General features: G+C 42.2%; 1 protein-coding gene across 4 annotated transcripts in view; it reads left to right on the forward strand.

The window, feature by feature from the left end:
* The window catches only part of LOC138267357 (dipeptidase 2-like), a 527,669-nt gene that overhangs the window by 324,511 nt on the left and 186,164 nt on the right, over positions 1-16,994 (forward strand). Inside the window, exon 1 of one of the 4 annotated variants that reach the window (XM_069216258.1) lies at positions 9,096-9,192. The exons of the other annotated variants lie outside the window; for them this stretch is intronic. The gene's annotated coding sequence lies outside the window, so the exon portion shown is untranslated. Of the gene's footprint in view, positions 1-9,095; positions 9,193-16,994 lie in introns of those variants that run through there. 4 annotated transcript variants of the gene reach the window in all.

Genomic DNA, 16,994 nt, shown 5'->3' on the forward strand with positions numbered 1-16,994 from the left:
ACATTGGGGTAGAAGCAACAGCTTGCACAAAAAAATGTTTTTGTCGATTTGTAAAGAAGTTTGACCACAATATCCCCAAATGCCTGCACTGTAGGAGGCAGTCGAGATGCATCTGCCTTTATAAATGATGATTATTGCCTCAAGGGAGAACAAACCCGGTTTCTTCACAAGCTTCAGTATGGCTTCACTACTCTGTTCGAAATGTGTGCATCTCACTTCTATGAGATGTTTCCAAGAGCAGTTATTAGCAAAAGGGAGGAATCCCAAGAACGGGATTCACCTTGCTCTTAGGGTGGCCACATATCATGCTATATGATATGGACTTATTTGTGTGTAGTCAACCCAACTCCACTCTTTGACATAAGTACACAATCATCTGCATACATAAGGACAGGCAGTCCTTTAGTGCCAGCCATGGGGGAAGTGCATGCCACCTCTAACAGGGTAGTCTCCAGGTCATTGATATAAACAAAACAAGTTGAACAAAAGGCTGAATAAAAACAAGGCAAGTACACAGTCCTGCCTGATGCCCTGACCGGGGGATGTGCATTCTCCAATAAGCCCGTAGCTAACACATCCCTCCCAAGTCTAGATAGTATGTGCAGTATCCTCATGTCAGTGCCCATAGCCAGCATTATGGACCACAGCCTACCTCTGCCAACATTGTCAAAGGCTGTTGTGAGGTCCATAAATGCCAGGAATAAGGCACCCCTCTTTAACCTGAACATACTTAGTGATAAAAAGTTGTAAATTGACACATTGGTCTATGGTCCCTAGACCTCACCTGAACCCGTATTATACTGGTGTTAAAATGCCCTTCTCCTGCTCTCCGGTCTCAAGGTGGTCAAGCAGGATCCATCCCATCATCTTGGCTGTAGAGTCAATAAGTGATATTGGGCAGTAGCAACAGTGGTCTCCTCTGTCCGCCTTTTTGAAAAGTGGAACTATGATGGCCTTTGAAAAGGAGTTAAGGGGGCACAAATGAGGGTACTGTTCATGACATTAACTAAAAGTGGTCCCATAAATCCATGTTGTTGTTTGAGAGGTTGATAGGGTCCTCTCTGGTCCTGCAGCTATATTGCTGGGACAGCCTGTCACAGCTGTGATAACCTCCTCAAAGGAGATCTGCTGTTGATCACTACCCCTAGAAATATAAAAGGGTTCCACTATGCTATAATCTGCAACGATTGAAAATGTTGCTGCAAACACATTTGTACAATGTGCCACCCATGTGAAAGGCTGGATGGAAATGTCAGCGGTGATGTTGTAGCCTTCAGTAAGTAGGTTGAATTTACCACTTTCCAGAACAAGGAAGCATCATTAGTTACACTAGCTCTTTCAAGTCATAATAAATAAGTAAGCGTTATATAAATGCAATTACAATATAATACAATAAAGTACAAATGGGAAGCTGAGTAGGGATGCAATTGGCAGCTAAACTGTTTGGGTTTATGGCCACCATCAAAAACGCATACAGAGACATGAATGTATAACTTTAGACAGTGATACCAATGTTCTTGACTGTTGTGAGTAGTTTGTATGATTCTATGACAGTAGCTGATCTTCCTGTATTCTCAGGCTCCACTTTGCAAGCTACTTGACTAGTTATGGTCCATTGGCTCAGTTGACTAATGCATCCATTGCAGGGATCAGAATTTGTCTGCATGTTCATGAATTGAAATCACAGTGAGGTCCATTAAGCCTTTCAACTTCCAGAGCTATGTAAAATGAACATTATTGAGTTGGATAACATTTGTTATTGAGCCCAGAAAAAGATTCTCTTACAAATGTATGCTTTACAAATACACACTGATGTACTCTATTGCGTTAGTTTATCATGCCCAAGTCATCCCCATGTCATCTCAAAAAAATGTTCCTCTTGCAGTTGATTAACTTTCATCTCATAGCGAAAGTCAGTCATAGTCCCCATATTTAAAAATGGTGACCGCTCGCTCCTGTCATGTTATAGACCAATCTCTCTTATTATAGATAGTACTGCTAAAATAATGGGCCAGATGATATACAATAGGATTATAGAGTGGGAGCATGCAGGGTATAATTTAAGCGGATGTCAGTTTGGGTTCAGACATAAATTAGGCCTATAGGACAATTCCTAAATCTTAACCTGGTGCTAGGTAAATATTCAATGGTTATATATTAGCCTAAGTATCTCACATTCATGGATTAGACCTCAGCATTCAACTGTGTCAACAGAGCTAAATTATGGCACACTCTGATTGACCTGAGACTTGATGTCGCATTGATAAAAAAACTTTGCATACCTGCATGAGGGAATGAAGGCAAGGGTCCTTATCAGCCAGCAGGGGGAGGTTCCTGGACATATTGAAATCCACCATGGCCTCAGACAGGGTTGTGTGTTGGCCCCTCTTTTGTTTATTTTATATATAAACAACTTGCATTTTTCATTTATAGGTGCCACTCAAGGTGTCCCAATAGTTAGGGGAAAGCCTATTCCAGCACTCTTGTAAGCGGACAATGCAGTACTTATGGCCCGGACTGCAAAAGCGATGTGTCTCCTTGTGCTTGCCTTCTTTAATTTTATTTCTTCACTTGACCTTAGGGCTAATTTCATCAAGGCCATATTAAGTTGTGTGGCCCTAAGTGTAAACCGATGATTACATTGTCCATTGGTCCTAACTCCTTGACTAGTAAGAACACCTTCCTGTATTTAGGTATCCTTTTTTCAGCTCAAGGCTCCTGGTCACCAAATACCACCCATCGCATGTCAAACTTTTCCAAGGCTAATGGGGCTTTATTTAGCCTTTCCCAACCCTCAGGATGCGATTCACTAATGTCATTGCTCCACATTTATAAATCCCAGTGTTTGCTGATTGCCACATATGGGGCTGAGGTCTGAGGCATTTTCAATTGTAATGCTATTCAAAAAGAAGAAAATAGATTCCATCGTAGACCGTTATCTCACCCTGTATCTGCTGCTACTAACCTTAGTCATAAAGATCTTGAGCTGCCTTATCTTGAGGACCTCTATTCGGGTTTGTCCAGTCGTACTTTGGCTCTCGATCTGGAATAAACCAGAGGCCATTTTAACTAAGGAAATAATAATGGGTTGTCTCTCCCTAAATAAAGGTTTGCAAACACTTTGGATTAGCTAAGTTTATTTTGTATTTAAGCACCTGGGGATAGAGTCATGTTTCTCTGATCCTCCCTCATGTGCTTCCATAAGGAACGAGTCTGTGGTGAGCGCATTTTATCAACTTATGGAATGTGAGCGGCTAAGAAGATTAGCAGGGAGGGAGAACTTGGGCAAATATTTGGTTTTAAGGGACTTCAAACACTGTACTAATTATATTTGGCTTATTCATAATGGGTGGGAATGTTCTCTGCTCCTTTACTTTAGATCTGATACTGTCAAATACTTACTCTGTTTTCCAAAGGGACATAAACACTGTCTCGAATTGTTGCCCTGCCCATGTGATAATGTGTCCGAACAGACAATGCTTCATTTTATGTTTCCTTACAAATTTTACATACAATATGCCAGAAAGTTTTTGACACCAATTTTAAAGAACTATTTTTCATGTTGGCTCATTTTTTAAAGCTACTGTAAGTTCATAGAAAACAATGTTTGGATGTTTTTATGATCATAATTAGTACTGTAGTATGTGCCCCAACACTTGTGCATTTCATTCTTCTGTAAATTCCTATATATCTTTTAATAAATTAATTATTTGTACTGTGTTTGACTTTCATGGTTGCTAGCATGGTGCTGAATAAAGTTTTACGAAATTTACCCTCGTAAACTTTCAATTGTCCAATAAAATGTATGGCTTTTCTTCTGTTGTTCCAAAATTCTAAATATATATGCACCAGTACTTTAGTAATTGTAAATGTATATAACTTGGGAACTCTACTGAACACAAAAAAGTGGCTGGAGCGAACATATATAATTTTTGGATCAGATGATCAATAAATGTCATACCTTGCCTTGGACAATAGAATAAATACCAATACAAAAAATGAATTCCTTCCTTTCCATATCATTGTTATATATGTACATCTGGGTAGAACGGTCAAACCCAGTAAGAAATCATTACTAGGAGCAAATTTTCTTAGTAAGGTAATAGTCTCAGGTAGTGCAGGCCTACATCAAATTACAGCCTTATTAAAATGAAAATCCTCTAAAAAAACAAGTTTCATTTTTCCCTTTTGTGGTATCTTATTTTCATGTATTATTTCAGATGTAAAGGACCTTCATCAGGTGGCATTTGGGATGATATCATGGGTAGTTCTGTAATATTGTTAATTTTTTAGGCATGCAAGAGTCTTCCTTCTGTGGCTTTTTTTGCTATTGTTCCATTCCCTGACCTGTCTACTAGGCGAGACTGCTTCATTTGTTTTGAAAATGTGTAATGTTTTTTTTTCCTATCATAAAATATTGTTCCTGGTCTTTAGGACTTATGCTAGCATGTTTACAAAAGTTTGCTATCCTTTCCACTCTAGTGAGGGGTATGTTTGTTGATTTTAGGGGAAATCTACTATCCTGCTGGTAATCTAGTTTTACATCACCAAAGTACTCCCTCCAATGAAATGGGAGTCTTTCGTCTGCATCAATGTACTAGGGTATTTGGTTTGACACCACAGCCAATCATTGCTTGAACTGATTACTGGTAACTTGCGTTACTCCTAGTTCTATTCTTCGCTGTCATACCCCTTCTTCTCTGCTGTGTTCTGGGACGGTCAGTGGCTTCAGTCTGTTTGGGTTTGGTTAGCTGAAAGGGAATTTTGGTCAGGACCGACATTTGTATAAAGCGCAGTATGGCAAGAGTCTTATGGCGCAACCTAGTGGTAGTGGAAATTACTACTAAGATTATTTTTTGTGGACAGGCAGCACACCGGGAGGCCACATTCTGCTGAATGGAACAGCATGTTTTACCTTCCTTATTCTGGCACTTCAAGTTGGAGACATGTGTGACACTCTCATTAAAAAAGGTTTTTATTTTAGATGTGAGATTCTGAGCACGTCTGACCTTATTTGGTTTCTTATCTTTAATTTGTAAGGGGATGCGTTAGAGGTTCAATGAACCTTTTGACTGTGATTAGTGTAAATCCTACCATAAGACTCAAATTCAATGCAAATCAATAACAATATCAATCAGTAGTATCAATAATTATTGGAGTCAATAACCTGACACACTATGACCCCTTTGGCAATAAATAACCACACCTTTCTTGTAAAGATTAGAATGTTTATTCCTCTTTATTAACAATGCTAATATCACGTAACCTGGGGCCAGATGTAGCAAAGCATTTGCGCCTCGCAAACGCCTCTTTGCAATGCAGAAATGCATATTGCGAGTCGGGACCGACTCGCAATATGCATTTCAGAATCGCAAATAGGAAGGGGTGTTCCCTTCCTATTTGCGATTCCGAGTGGAATGCAATACCATTTGCGACCGCATATGCGGTCGCAAAGGGTATCGCAGTTACCATCCACTTCAAGTGGATGGTAACCCACTCGCAAATTGGAAGGGGTCCCCATGGGACCCCTTCCAGTTTGTGAATGGACCCAAAACATTTTTTTCAGGGCAGGTAGTGGTCCAAGGGACCACTGCCTGCCCTGACAAAAAACCGAAACTAAAGGTTTCGTTTTTTTTTTTAAGTGCAGCTCGTTTTCCTTTAAGGAAAACGGGCTACACTTAAAAAAAAAACTGCTTTATTGAAAGCAGTCACGAACATGGAGGTCTGCTGACGACAGCAGGCCTCCATGTTTGCAAGTGCCTAGACTCGCTATGGGGCCGCAATTAGCGACCCACCTCATGAATATTCGTGAGGTGGGTCATTGCGACCCCATAGCGAGTTGCAGACGGTGTCTGAGACACCGTTCTGCATATCAATTTGCGAGTTGCAAATTGCGAGTCGGAATGACTCGCAATTTGCAACTCGCAAATTGGATTTTTCCTTCATCTGGCCCCAAGTCTCAAAATCAGATGATATGTATATAGAAATACCACTGGTTGACCAAATCTTCTAAAGAACCTCAATTTAATGAACGCATGGATCACCACGCACTCTAGAGTTACAGTACAAATCAATAGCAAAAATAACTGTGCAATAGAAATAGCATACATTTAGATTCAGGAAAAAAACAACATCAACTGTTGGTAATAACTAGCAAACATTTTCTATGGGTCTCCTAGCTAACCTTCTGATTAGAATAGCATGTTTGGGCTTCATGAAAAACAATTTAGTCAACATAAATTTGGAAAAAACATGTAGCTATGGCTCTATCAAAATTAGTGGTTGGTACCTAGAAACAAAAGACAAATTACATCAAACAATTACATTTGATTAATACCTTGTGACGGGCTGCTACAGCAACAAGTGGGCCCATCAGGGTGCGATGACCCGGCTTCTGCTGCTACTTCCGACCAAGAAGTGCAGCGTCCGTCAACCAACCCTCATCCACATCCGGGGCACAGTGAACAGAGTGAGAACTTTCGCGCCATGCCCCGGCTTCATAAGAGAGACAGTTTGGAATAGAAGGCGGCAGACGTGTGGCATCGATGGAGCTAGAGACTTGCGGTGAAGAAAGAAGAAGACCAGGAAGACAGCACTGAAAGTAGAACCTAAGACCCAACAGAAAACCCTCCCAGCAGCGTGGATCCTCGAACCAGCGGCGCGGGAGGCGCCCAGCACTGACTCTGGCCAAGCTTGAGGAAAAGCGTGGCCTCTTCATGTGCGTGCCTCTAAAAGGGAAGAGGGAAGGAGGGGGTGGAAGAACACACCAAAAGGGAAATACAAGGGCAAATAGTGAGGAAAGGGAGGGGAAGAAGAAAGTATTGTTAAATTTATACTGGTATTATTCCATGAGATAATCTCCAGGGTACACTTCTGTATTTGCCATAATCCTGGTTGCCACATCAGGGGAGAGACAACCAGGAAGGTACATAATCAATACTATACAGACTCTGGTGGGATTTAAGAGAGACACAGGAGCACAGTAACGTCATCCCATCCCGAATAAAGGGCAGAGACAGCGACAATGCAAAGGAAACAGACGGAAGCGAAAGGGAGAGAGAGAGAGAATAAAAGTTAAAAAGAAAAAGAAAATGAAAAGGAGAAGAAAGGAGGCAGCGAGTACAAGAATCTGAAGCACCGAAAAGAAGACAGGATCACGGTTAGGCGAAACAAAAGTGGGGGAAGAAAGGGAACTAAACGGAGAACAATTCACTTACCTGTGCCTTTTTCACTCTTTTCCCGCATGTGCCTTCCGGGAGCCCTAAAAGAGGAGACGAAGAAGAGAGTCTCAGAAGGACCGTCAACCAACCACAGAGGACAAACAAACTTTTGTTCAGCATTATTTCATAACAAATAAAGAAACTTACCAACGCATCTGACCACTGGCTATCTGTCCTCATTGTGCCACCCTGTCACATACCTCTCCTCAGTATGGATCAGCAAGCTGGGACTGTCTTCGTCAATTGGACATCGGTTCGGTCAGCATCAGCTTGGGACCATGAAAAGGAATGGTTCAGAATCTGGGGACTCTAACTATCCAAACGATTTACAAAAGCAAAGTCTAAGGATCAGCATTCAGCATCAAAAGTTTAAGCAATAAGGTTAAAGACAGAATTATCTAAGTAGGAGAATCAAAGCGAGTACACCTCATCAGTGGTGAAAGAAAACAGGAATACGTCTCGAAGATGAGAATAATCAGAATGGCGCACTTCTCTCTGTGCAGTCCGGCTACGTTAAAATCATCTAAAACTCTTTCCACGTTGCTATTGGTCAAAGAATCGTTTGTTTACACTTAGTCCAATTAAAGTAGTATTTCAAATCTAAGATATAACTAAACTGTCTTTCACATGTCAATGAGTGGCTCCTCTTCTCCTGTTCGCATCATCGGGCTCGCCAGATAACAATTTTGTATCTCTCTGTCCTTCAGTCAGTGCATCCATTCTTAGCTCCTGGGAACATCGCTTTCACACACACAGAACTTTACAATGTAACAATAACTAATACAGCATATATTAGCAAGCAGTTCTCATGGGAAAAGAAATCATCTACTAACGTTTGGTCAGCTCAGTGAAACAATGCAAGTATTAATTTCTCTTAACAGCCATTTTATGTGGATTATTTAAACAGTGCAACCTAACATGAGGCTGTGCAACTAGGCCCAAGACCTTGCTAACCTAATGCCTACAATTTAATAAAGCAAATATATAATAAGTAATAACAGACTGCTACATTAATCTAAACATGAGCACATCATTTCATTTTAATGAGCAATTAACAAGGACACTTCGTGATTACTAGCGGGCACTCAAGTAAACACATTTTCTGAGTCGTGCATTATTTTCTATATTAATTCATTTTCTATGCAGATTTTACAATCAGAATTAATGAATATCAGTAAAAATTCAGTGTTCACAAGATCCACTTCATCTTCTTGAGGATGGTGAAGGGGAATAGTAGAAACAAGAGAAATGCAGAATACTTGAAATTAACCTGAGCAGACCTGGTTGTGACTTGTAATAATAACGAGTGGTGTAACAAAAGCCCCCGCGCTCCGGGGGTCGCCTCAGGACAGCACCTGTACATAGTGAGTAGGAGGGGACCACCCCCTCAGTGCTGTATGCAGGGTAGGGGGGTTGGAATGGATTGGGGAGGTTGTCCAGAGATCCAGTTTCTTTACGCCACCACCATAAAGTCATCTGGGCTCAGGAAACAGGATTTCTTGTACATACTACAGAAATGAGGATGTCCCATGATGCCAATATCAAGACCAACTGACCCGCTGGAACACTCACTACTAGCCAAGTGTCAGCCACTGGAACACCCTAAGACATTTACATTCCGTAAAGCTACACGCACGCCACACAACTTTGTCAGCGTCAAATCGCACAATGCCCAGTAACAGTCTGTTCTCTATTCCAACACATTTGCTGTGTTCTGCTGTGGCCAGAGCATGCATCCGCAAACTCTTAATGAGTATGTGGGCGGACGTCGTCTTGTAAGGGGAGATAAGAGACCCGCTGTTCATAAAAAAGAGACCCGCCCCTTGAAACATGATAGAAGGGTTTTGCAGTTTCCGCTCTGTTGAGGTTTGAGGCTTTAAAAGGAGTTACAAATCATCATGTGGTCAAAATAACTGAGTCGTGAACTGTCTGGCTCGGATGTCATGCACGTGCTTTTCGCCGAGTCATTGCAGTAAGTACATTTTACATTCATTTCCTTAGCACATAAGTAATATTTCTCTAATTCACCAATATAACTTGCTTTCCTCTCGTAATGCTTTTTATCATATGTTAGCGATTTAAAATTATGTTACCAAATTGAAGTGTTATGATATTTTAGATAATGTTGCAAGTATGTGAAAGTATTGTTTTCAACAACCTGATTTTTGTTGTGCTCACTTTAAAACCACCACAGCTGGGTGGGTACGGCAATGTGTTGATCTGAATATTCGGCTTAATTTTAGAAATTCAAACTTAATTTTGAACTTTTGCTATCAGCACGCACAACTGTTTTGGTTTGCAATGCCGGCACTATGAGTTAGAATTTATTAGAATCTGGTTAATTCTCATTTCACTTTAAAAAAAAGTTGTCAGATTATGTGCAGCTGTCTGTAGACATATACTTAGAAACACACACTTTGCTATGTAAAACCCCGTTTGCTCATATGAACGTAGATCAGATGTGACGAGTCAGCCCACCTGAACAGTTTGCTCTCTTGCTCTGTGATCGATGGCATTTTTACTTGGTTACATGTCTGTACCATGGCTGCCAGTAATTTGCCTTAGCATCCACACACATACACTCATCCACATGCACATTTACTTACACCCATCCATTCACAAGCTTGCAAGCATACACCCACCAGTCTCAAGCACATACATCCCCCCATTCACAGCACAGTCACAAAAAAACATATACATTCATACATGAACTCGAAATTTGAAAAAGCAGTGACATTGAGTGACAGGAGTTACACCTCAGTGGTTGCTTGAGATAGGTGAATAGACTGGCACCTGCTGTCATTGGCTGATCTTGCCAAGCGTCAACCAACTAGAGGAGGACCTTCCCTTACTCACCAGAGTAGGATGGGGTCAGTGAGACTTACCGACCCCATCACACTCTGTGGCATAGTGTCACTGATAGACAGTTGGCTCTAGCAACTTCACAGCTTAAAACTGAAGCACCCAGGTTTGAGTCTATCAGTGACGTGCCAACTTCATCATGAGGGGGATGGCTTGCAGGTCATTGCTGTGCTGAGGAGGTAATACCTACAGAGTTGTGAAATAGTCTACCCAAGTTCAGCTCAAGCAGTCAGATGCCTGCTTATTTAGCTCATGTACGGTGCCTGGCTGCCTGACTTGAACATGAAAAGTGTAGGTGATGCTGACCTTTGCTTATCCAGACATACTATCCATGCATAAAAAACCTGACATTCAAAGCAACTAACTCTATACTGCAAGCCAACAGCTTTCAACCAGACAATCTCAAAAGGAATATTCACTATGAATTTCTCCAGGTCAAAATAAATTACTCAAGAGAAGATTAATTTCTGAAACACAGCAATGAATCAATAAATCACCCTTTCCTCCTCTGAATGAATAGGTTCTAACAAAAGCTTGTGAATGCTAGAGCTATTGGCTACACCAGTACTAATATCAATTGTAAATTGCAAGCTCTGAATTATGAACAATAACACTGGATAAATAAATTGGGAAGACATTTACCAGAACCTTTATTAAGTAATGTAGTAATGTCATTGTAGGAGGCTGGACTGGTTTGTAGTGGGTACCAAGGGGTACTTGCACCTTGCACCAGGCCCAGTTATCCCTTATTAGTGTATAGGGTGTCTAGCAGCTTAGGCTGATAGATAATGGTAGCTTAGCAGAGCAGCTTAGGCTGAACTAGGAGACGTGTGAAGCTACTACAGTACCACTTAGTGTCATATGCACAATATCATAAGAAAACACAATACACAGTTATACTAAAAATAAAGGTACTTTATTTTTATGACAATATGCCAAAGTATCTTAGAGTGTACCCTCAGTGAGAGGATAGGAAATATACACAAGATATATATACACAATAGCAAAAATATGCAGTATAGTCTTAGAAAACAGTGCAAACAATGTATAGTTACAATAGGATGCAATGGGGAAACATAGGGATAGGGGCAACACAAACCATATACTCCAAAAGTGGAATGCGAACCACGAATGGACCCCAAACCTATGTGACCTTGTAGAGGGTCGCTGGGACTATTAGAAAATAGTGAGAGTTAGAAAAATAACCCTCCCCAAGACCCTGAAAAGTGAGTGCAAAGTGCACTAAAGTTCCCCTAAGGACAAAGAAGTCGTGTTAGAGGAATAATGCAGGAAAGACACAAACCAGCAATGCAACCACTGTGGATTTCCAATCTAGGGTACCTGTGGAACAAGGGGACCAAGTCCAAAAGTCATAAGCAAGTCGGAGATGGGCAGATGCCCAGGAAATGCCAGCTGCGGGTGCAAAGAAGCTTCGACTGGACAGAAGAAGCTGAGGTTTCTGCAGGAACGAAAAGGGCTAGAGACTTCCCCTTTGGTGGACGGATCCCTCTCGCCTTGGAGAGTCGTGCAGAAGTGTTTTCCTGCCGGAAGGATGCCAACAAGCCTTGCTAGTTGCAAATCGTGCATTTGGCGTTTTTGGACGCTGCTGGGGCCCAGGAGGGACCAGGAGGTCGCAAATTGGACATGAAGAGAGAGGGGGTGTCGAGCAAGACAAAGAGCCCTCACTGAAGCAGGTAGCACCCGGAGAAGTGCCAGAAACAGGCACTACGAGGATGTGTGAAACGGTGCTCGCCGAAGTTGCACAAAGGAGTCGCCGGAGACCAACTTAGAAAGTCGTGCAATGCAGGTTAGAGTGCCGTGGACCCAGGCTTGGCTGTGCACAAAGGATTTCCGCCGGAAGTGCACAGGGGCCGGAGTAGCTGCAAAGTCGCGGTTCCCAGCAATGCAGCCCAGCGAGGTGAGGCAAGGACTTACCTCCACCAAACTTGGGCTGAAGAGTCACTGGACTGTGGGGGTCACTTGGACAGAGTCGCTGGATTCAAGGGACCTCGCTCGTCGTGCTGAGAGGAGACCCAAGGGACCGGTGATGCAGCTTTTTGGTGCCTGCGGTTGCAGGGGGAAGATTCCGTCAACCCACGGGAGATTTCTTCGGAGCTTCTGGTGCAGAGAGGAGGCAGGCTACCCCCACAGCATGCACAAGCAGGAAAACAGTCGAGAAGGCGGCAGGATCAGCGTTACAGAGTTGCAGTAGTCGTCTTTGCTACTATGTTGCAGGTTTGCAGGCTTCCAGCGCGGTCAGCAGTCGATTCCTTATCAGAAGGTGAAGAGGGAGATGCAGAGGAACTCGGATGAGCTCTTGCATTCGTTATCTAAAGTTTCCCCAGAGACAGAGACCCTAAATAGCCAGAAAAGAGGGTTTGGCTACCTAGGAGAGAGGATAGGCTACTAACACCTGAAGGAGCCTATCAGCAGGAGTCTCTGACGTCACCTGGTGGCACTGGCCACTCAGAGCAGTCCAGTGTGCCAGCAGCACCTCTGTTTCCAAGATGGCAGAGGTCTGGAGCACACTGGAGGAGCTCTGGACACCTCCCAGGGGAGGTGCAGGTCAGGGGAGTGGTCACTCCCCTTTCCTTTGTCCAGTTTCGCGCCAGAGCAGGGGCTAAGGGGTCCCTGAACCGGTGTAGACTGGCTTATGCAGAATTGGGCACATCTGTGCCCAAGAAAGCATTTCCAGAGGCTGGGGGAGGCTACTCCTCCCCTGCCTTCACACCATTTTCCAAAGGGAGAGGGTGTCACACCCTCTCTCAGAGGAAGTTCTTTGTTCTGCCATCCTGGGCCAGGCCTGGCTGGACCCCAGGAGGGCAGATGCCTGTCTGAGGGGTTGGCAGCAGCAGCAGCTGCAGAGAAACCCCAGGAAGGGCAGTTTGGCAGTACCAGGGTCTGTGTTACAGACCACTGGGATCATGGGATTGTGCCAACTATGCCAGGATGGCATAGAGGGGGCAATTCCATGATCATAGACATGTTACATGGCCATATTCGGAGTTACCATTGTGAAGCTACATATAGGTAGTGACCTATATGTAGTGCACGCGTGTAATGGTGTCCCCGCACTCACAAAGTTCAGGGAATTGGCTCTGAACAATGTGGGGGCACCTTGGCTAGTGCCAGGGTGCCCTCACACTAAGTAACTTTGCACCTAACCTTTACCAGGTAAAGGTTAGACATATAGGTGACTTATAAGTTACTTAAGTGCAGTGTAAAATGGCTGTGAAATAACGTGGACGTTATTTCACTCAGGCTGCAGTGGCAGGCCTGTGTAAGAATTGTCAGAGCTCCCTATGGGTGGCAAAAGAAATGCTGCAGCCCATAGGGATCTCCTGGAACCCCAATACCCTGGGTACCTCAGTACCATATACTAGGGAATTATAAGGGTGTTCCAGTAAGCCAATGTATATTGGTAAAAATGGTCACTAGCCTGTCAGTGACAATTTGGAAAGAAATGATAGAGCATAACCACTGAGGTTCTGATTAGCAGAGCCTCAGTGAGACAGTTAGTCACTACACAGGTAACACATTCAGGCACACTTATGAGCACTGGGGCCCTGGGTTACCAGGGTCCCAGTGACACATACAACTAAAACAACATATATACAGTGAAAAATGGGGGTAACATGCCAGGCAAGATGGTACTTTCCTACAGTCATATTTTGGTTTTAAGAATTTTCTGTGCAGTTTTGATCATAGAATATTTCTTGAATTATAACTGTATTTACATAGTGTGTCATATCCCGGTGGAGTTGCCTACACACATTTGGAGATTGCTAGCTCACTCCACTGGGAGAGCAGTAAGGACAGATGAACAATAGTTAGGAACACTGGAATTATGTGATCATTTCTTCTGCACAAAAAATATATTTCTGCTCGGGCCAATAATCTGCCATTTGCTGCCTACGTTGAATGAAAAGTTAAACATTAAAGTGCCCTACGTGATGCTGTGGCGTGGCATACACTATGTAAAGGTTAACTGGTCTGCTTCCATTTAGTGCCTACTGCTTTCAAATGTTAATCTGTTACCAATGAGATATATATTTTGCTTAAACAGTATTAATGTATGTCAAAATGAGAAAGTAGTGAAATATCACTCCCACCGAATGTGCCTCAATGTGCTACATAATTTGTCTTTTGATGATGCCCAATTTGATCAACTGCTGCGTAATTTGCTCCTCCATTGCTTTGTAATTCCACTGGCACTGACAATAACATTTGATAAAGCAATTAAGCACACATTTATGATGTTCTTCAGTTTCCTAGATAAGATCCCCCACATCATCAGGTTTTGGCTCAGAAGATTTCTTCAGCACAGCGTTGACACTAAAATGCTTGTTGTGTATTGTTGTATTTATCTGACACTTTCATACCCCAGACCTGCTTACAAAGCACATTCATAGATCGGTAGCTTGCTACTTCATGTATTAAACGGTAAAACAATCATAAACGCACTCACCAGAACATGTGCTTAATATGCTTAATATGTACTGATGGACGGTTGTTATTAACCAGCACCCGCACTTACTTATAGGGGGCTAAGACTTATCTTTCATCATCAGACCTTTAACAAAAGATAGAAGGAACGAACACTAAGAAACGAGGAGAAAGAAAACAGTAAGATAATAATGTCAAAAGCGAGAATGCAACAACAGCATTGAGTGGACTGAGATTATTTTTTCCTATTTGAAGTTAAACAATTGTACTTTGAGAGGACACGATAAAGAAAAATGATAATGACCTTTTTATATAAATTAATTGACTTTCATAATGCTTTAATATTAGTCAATGTTACAGCACTCAGTCGACCTGGGGAGGGATACAGGACTCTAGCAGCTCTGCAGGACAGCAAACAAATGCAGGACTGCAGGTCACAAACAAATACCAGCAGCAAGGACTTTGTTAATTTACCAATATTATTGTCAACAGGTTTTTTAAAAGAACTACAAAGGCACACAACTTAGTTCTTTGAAATCCGCAAATGCTATATGAAGTAAACAATAAAAGGAGCACATTATTTAACTGTTCCCCAGTGCAATTGCAGAACAATTAATGCTGTTAAAGGTTAAATAGCCTGTCTACAAAAGTTATTTGTAGATTTATATTTTCAGTTTCGCATAAATATGTAAAGCTTCTGGTAACAAGCAGAAATTACAACAGGCCTTTATGGTAGAGCATATACTACACAATTCACATCAGTTCTGTCTACATTTTCAGTCTGACATAAAACAGTTCATTGAGGCTGAAATCGGGGCCCGCTTTTCTCCCTCCCCTCACACCATGTCACATGCTGCCCCTTTTTCAGGCGGTATTCTAGTCATTATAATATACCTTAACACCCTCCCACCTTGACCTCACCTCCCTCCAAGGGCTAGTTGCCTAGATAGTGGAAGCCTTCTTTCAGATCCAACATTGAGCTCCAAGTCCTACGTTTTGTGTCTCTTACGCGACCTAGTACTGGGCTGATGTTGCTCTCTGGGGGGTTTCCCAGGTGTAACCATTTTGTGCAGCATGCAGTGCTTAATTTGTGCTTGTTGTTTCCGGTGCTGAGTACCAGTACTTATTTTTGGGAGCCGGCGCTTAGTATACTGCCTCAAGCATTTGCTGCGAGCAAAAGACTCACTTGGGAAAGACGGAGGAAGAGAAAAACGAGAAAGCGTCCCAAAGAGAGAAAGTAGAAAGCTGCAAGAGTGAGCTGAAGGGGCAGGGAGTGGTTTTAAAAGGATTGATGAGGTAAGAGATGGCTTCAGGATTACGCTGCCTCAGTATTCCGTGTTAGCAAATTTAATTGCAGCAGCCGCATGTTTAAGAAGAGGGCTTTGGGCACCAGCACCTTTTTATTTACAAATTAAGCACTGGCAGCATGTCCACTCACTCAGGGCAATCTTCCTCCAAGTACTCATCTGTTCAGACTCCCGTGGCTCTTCTCTGCTAGGCCTGGAGGGACATTCATCTGATAAAAATCTTCCATTTGACTAATAGAAGCCCCAGCTGTACAAATCCATAGCGCATCCTTTCCTCTTTGGTGTGCAGGATTAGCCAGACAAGCAATGTTTGTCCAAACCACATACAACCATTGTAGACAGCAGTGAAAGTGGTACTAACAAATGTTTTTGTCAAACCAAGCTTGATTTTTTTTTAATGGTATTTGGGTTTCACAATATTGTGAAACGCAACCTAATGAAAGCCTTTCTTGACAAAAAGTTTATTACAAGCTGTTTTTGTCTATTTTGAGGAAGGTTTGAGGATTCCCACTCTTAACCTCTGTTCCTTTTTTCACTTTTTATTTAAAGACTGTTCCTTGCCTTTTATGCTCTTTATAATACACTGCCTCCCATTTTACTCACCTTTTTCAATAAAAAGAAAAACTCTGTACTCCCTCTCCTGCGGTACCCCAATTTTATTCACAAATACATGACTCCCACTTCACCCCCATTTTTACCTCACACCCCTTACTCTCCCTCTTGCTTCTCTCCAGTTTTCTTTATTTTTTACAACTCCCTAACTCCCAATCCAAATTTACTCTATTTTTAACAAAACCCCTTAAACCACCTCCTGATGTACTTCATTTTTTACTAACCCCTTACTTCCACTCCCACTTTACTCTTTCTTTTTAACAGACATCTTAATTTTTGTCCCTTTTTATTTCTGTGTTTTACAAACACCTTACTCCTTTTCCACTCTTACTATTTTTTTTTTTTACAAATCCCTTACTGTCTCTGATTCCGCACCCATGCCTAATGCTGTCTTAAGTCCCTCTTATTTATCCCTTCTTACCTCTTTGTCATTCTGTCCTTTAAAATTAACATTTATGTTTTCCACCAAAATTATTTTCTTCATATTTCTTCGAGAAGGTATTTGCCATTTCATCTTTTCTCTGAAATGAAGTTTCGTCAGTTTGTT

This window comes from Pleurodeles waltl, chromosome 12 (genome assembly GCF_031143425.1).
Source record: "Pleurodeles waltl isolate 20211129_DDA chromosome 12, aPleWal1.hap1.20221129, whole genome shotgun sequence".
Lineage (NCBI taxonomy): Eukaryota > Metazoa > Chordata > Amphibia > Caudata > Salamandridae > Pleurodeles > Pleurodeles waltl.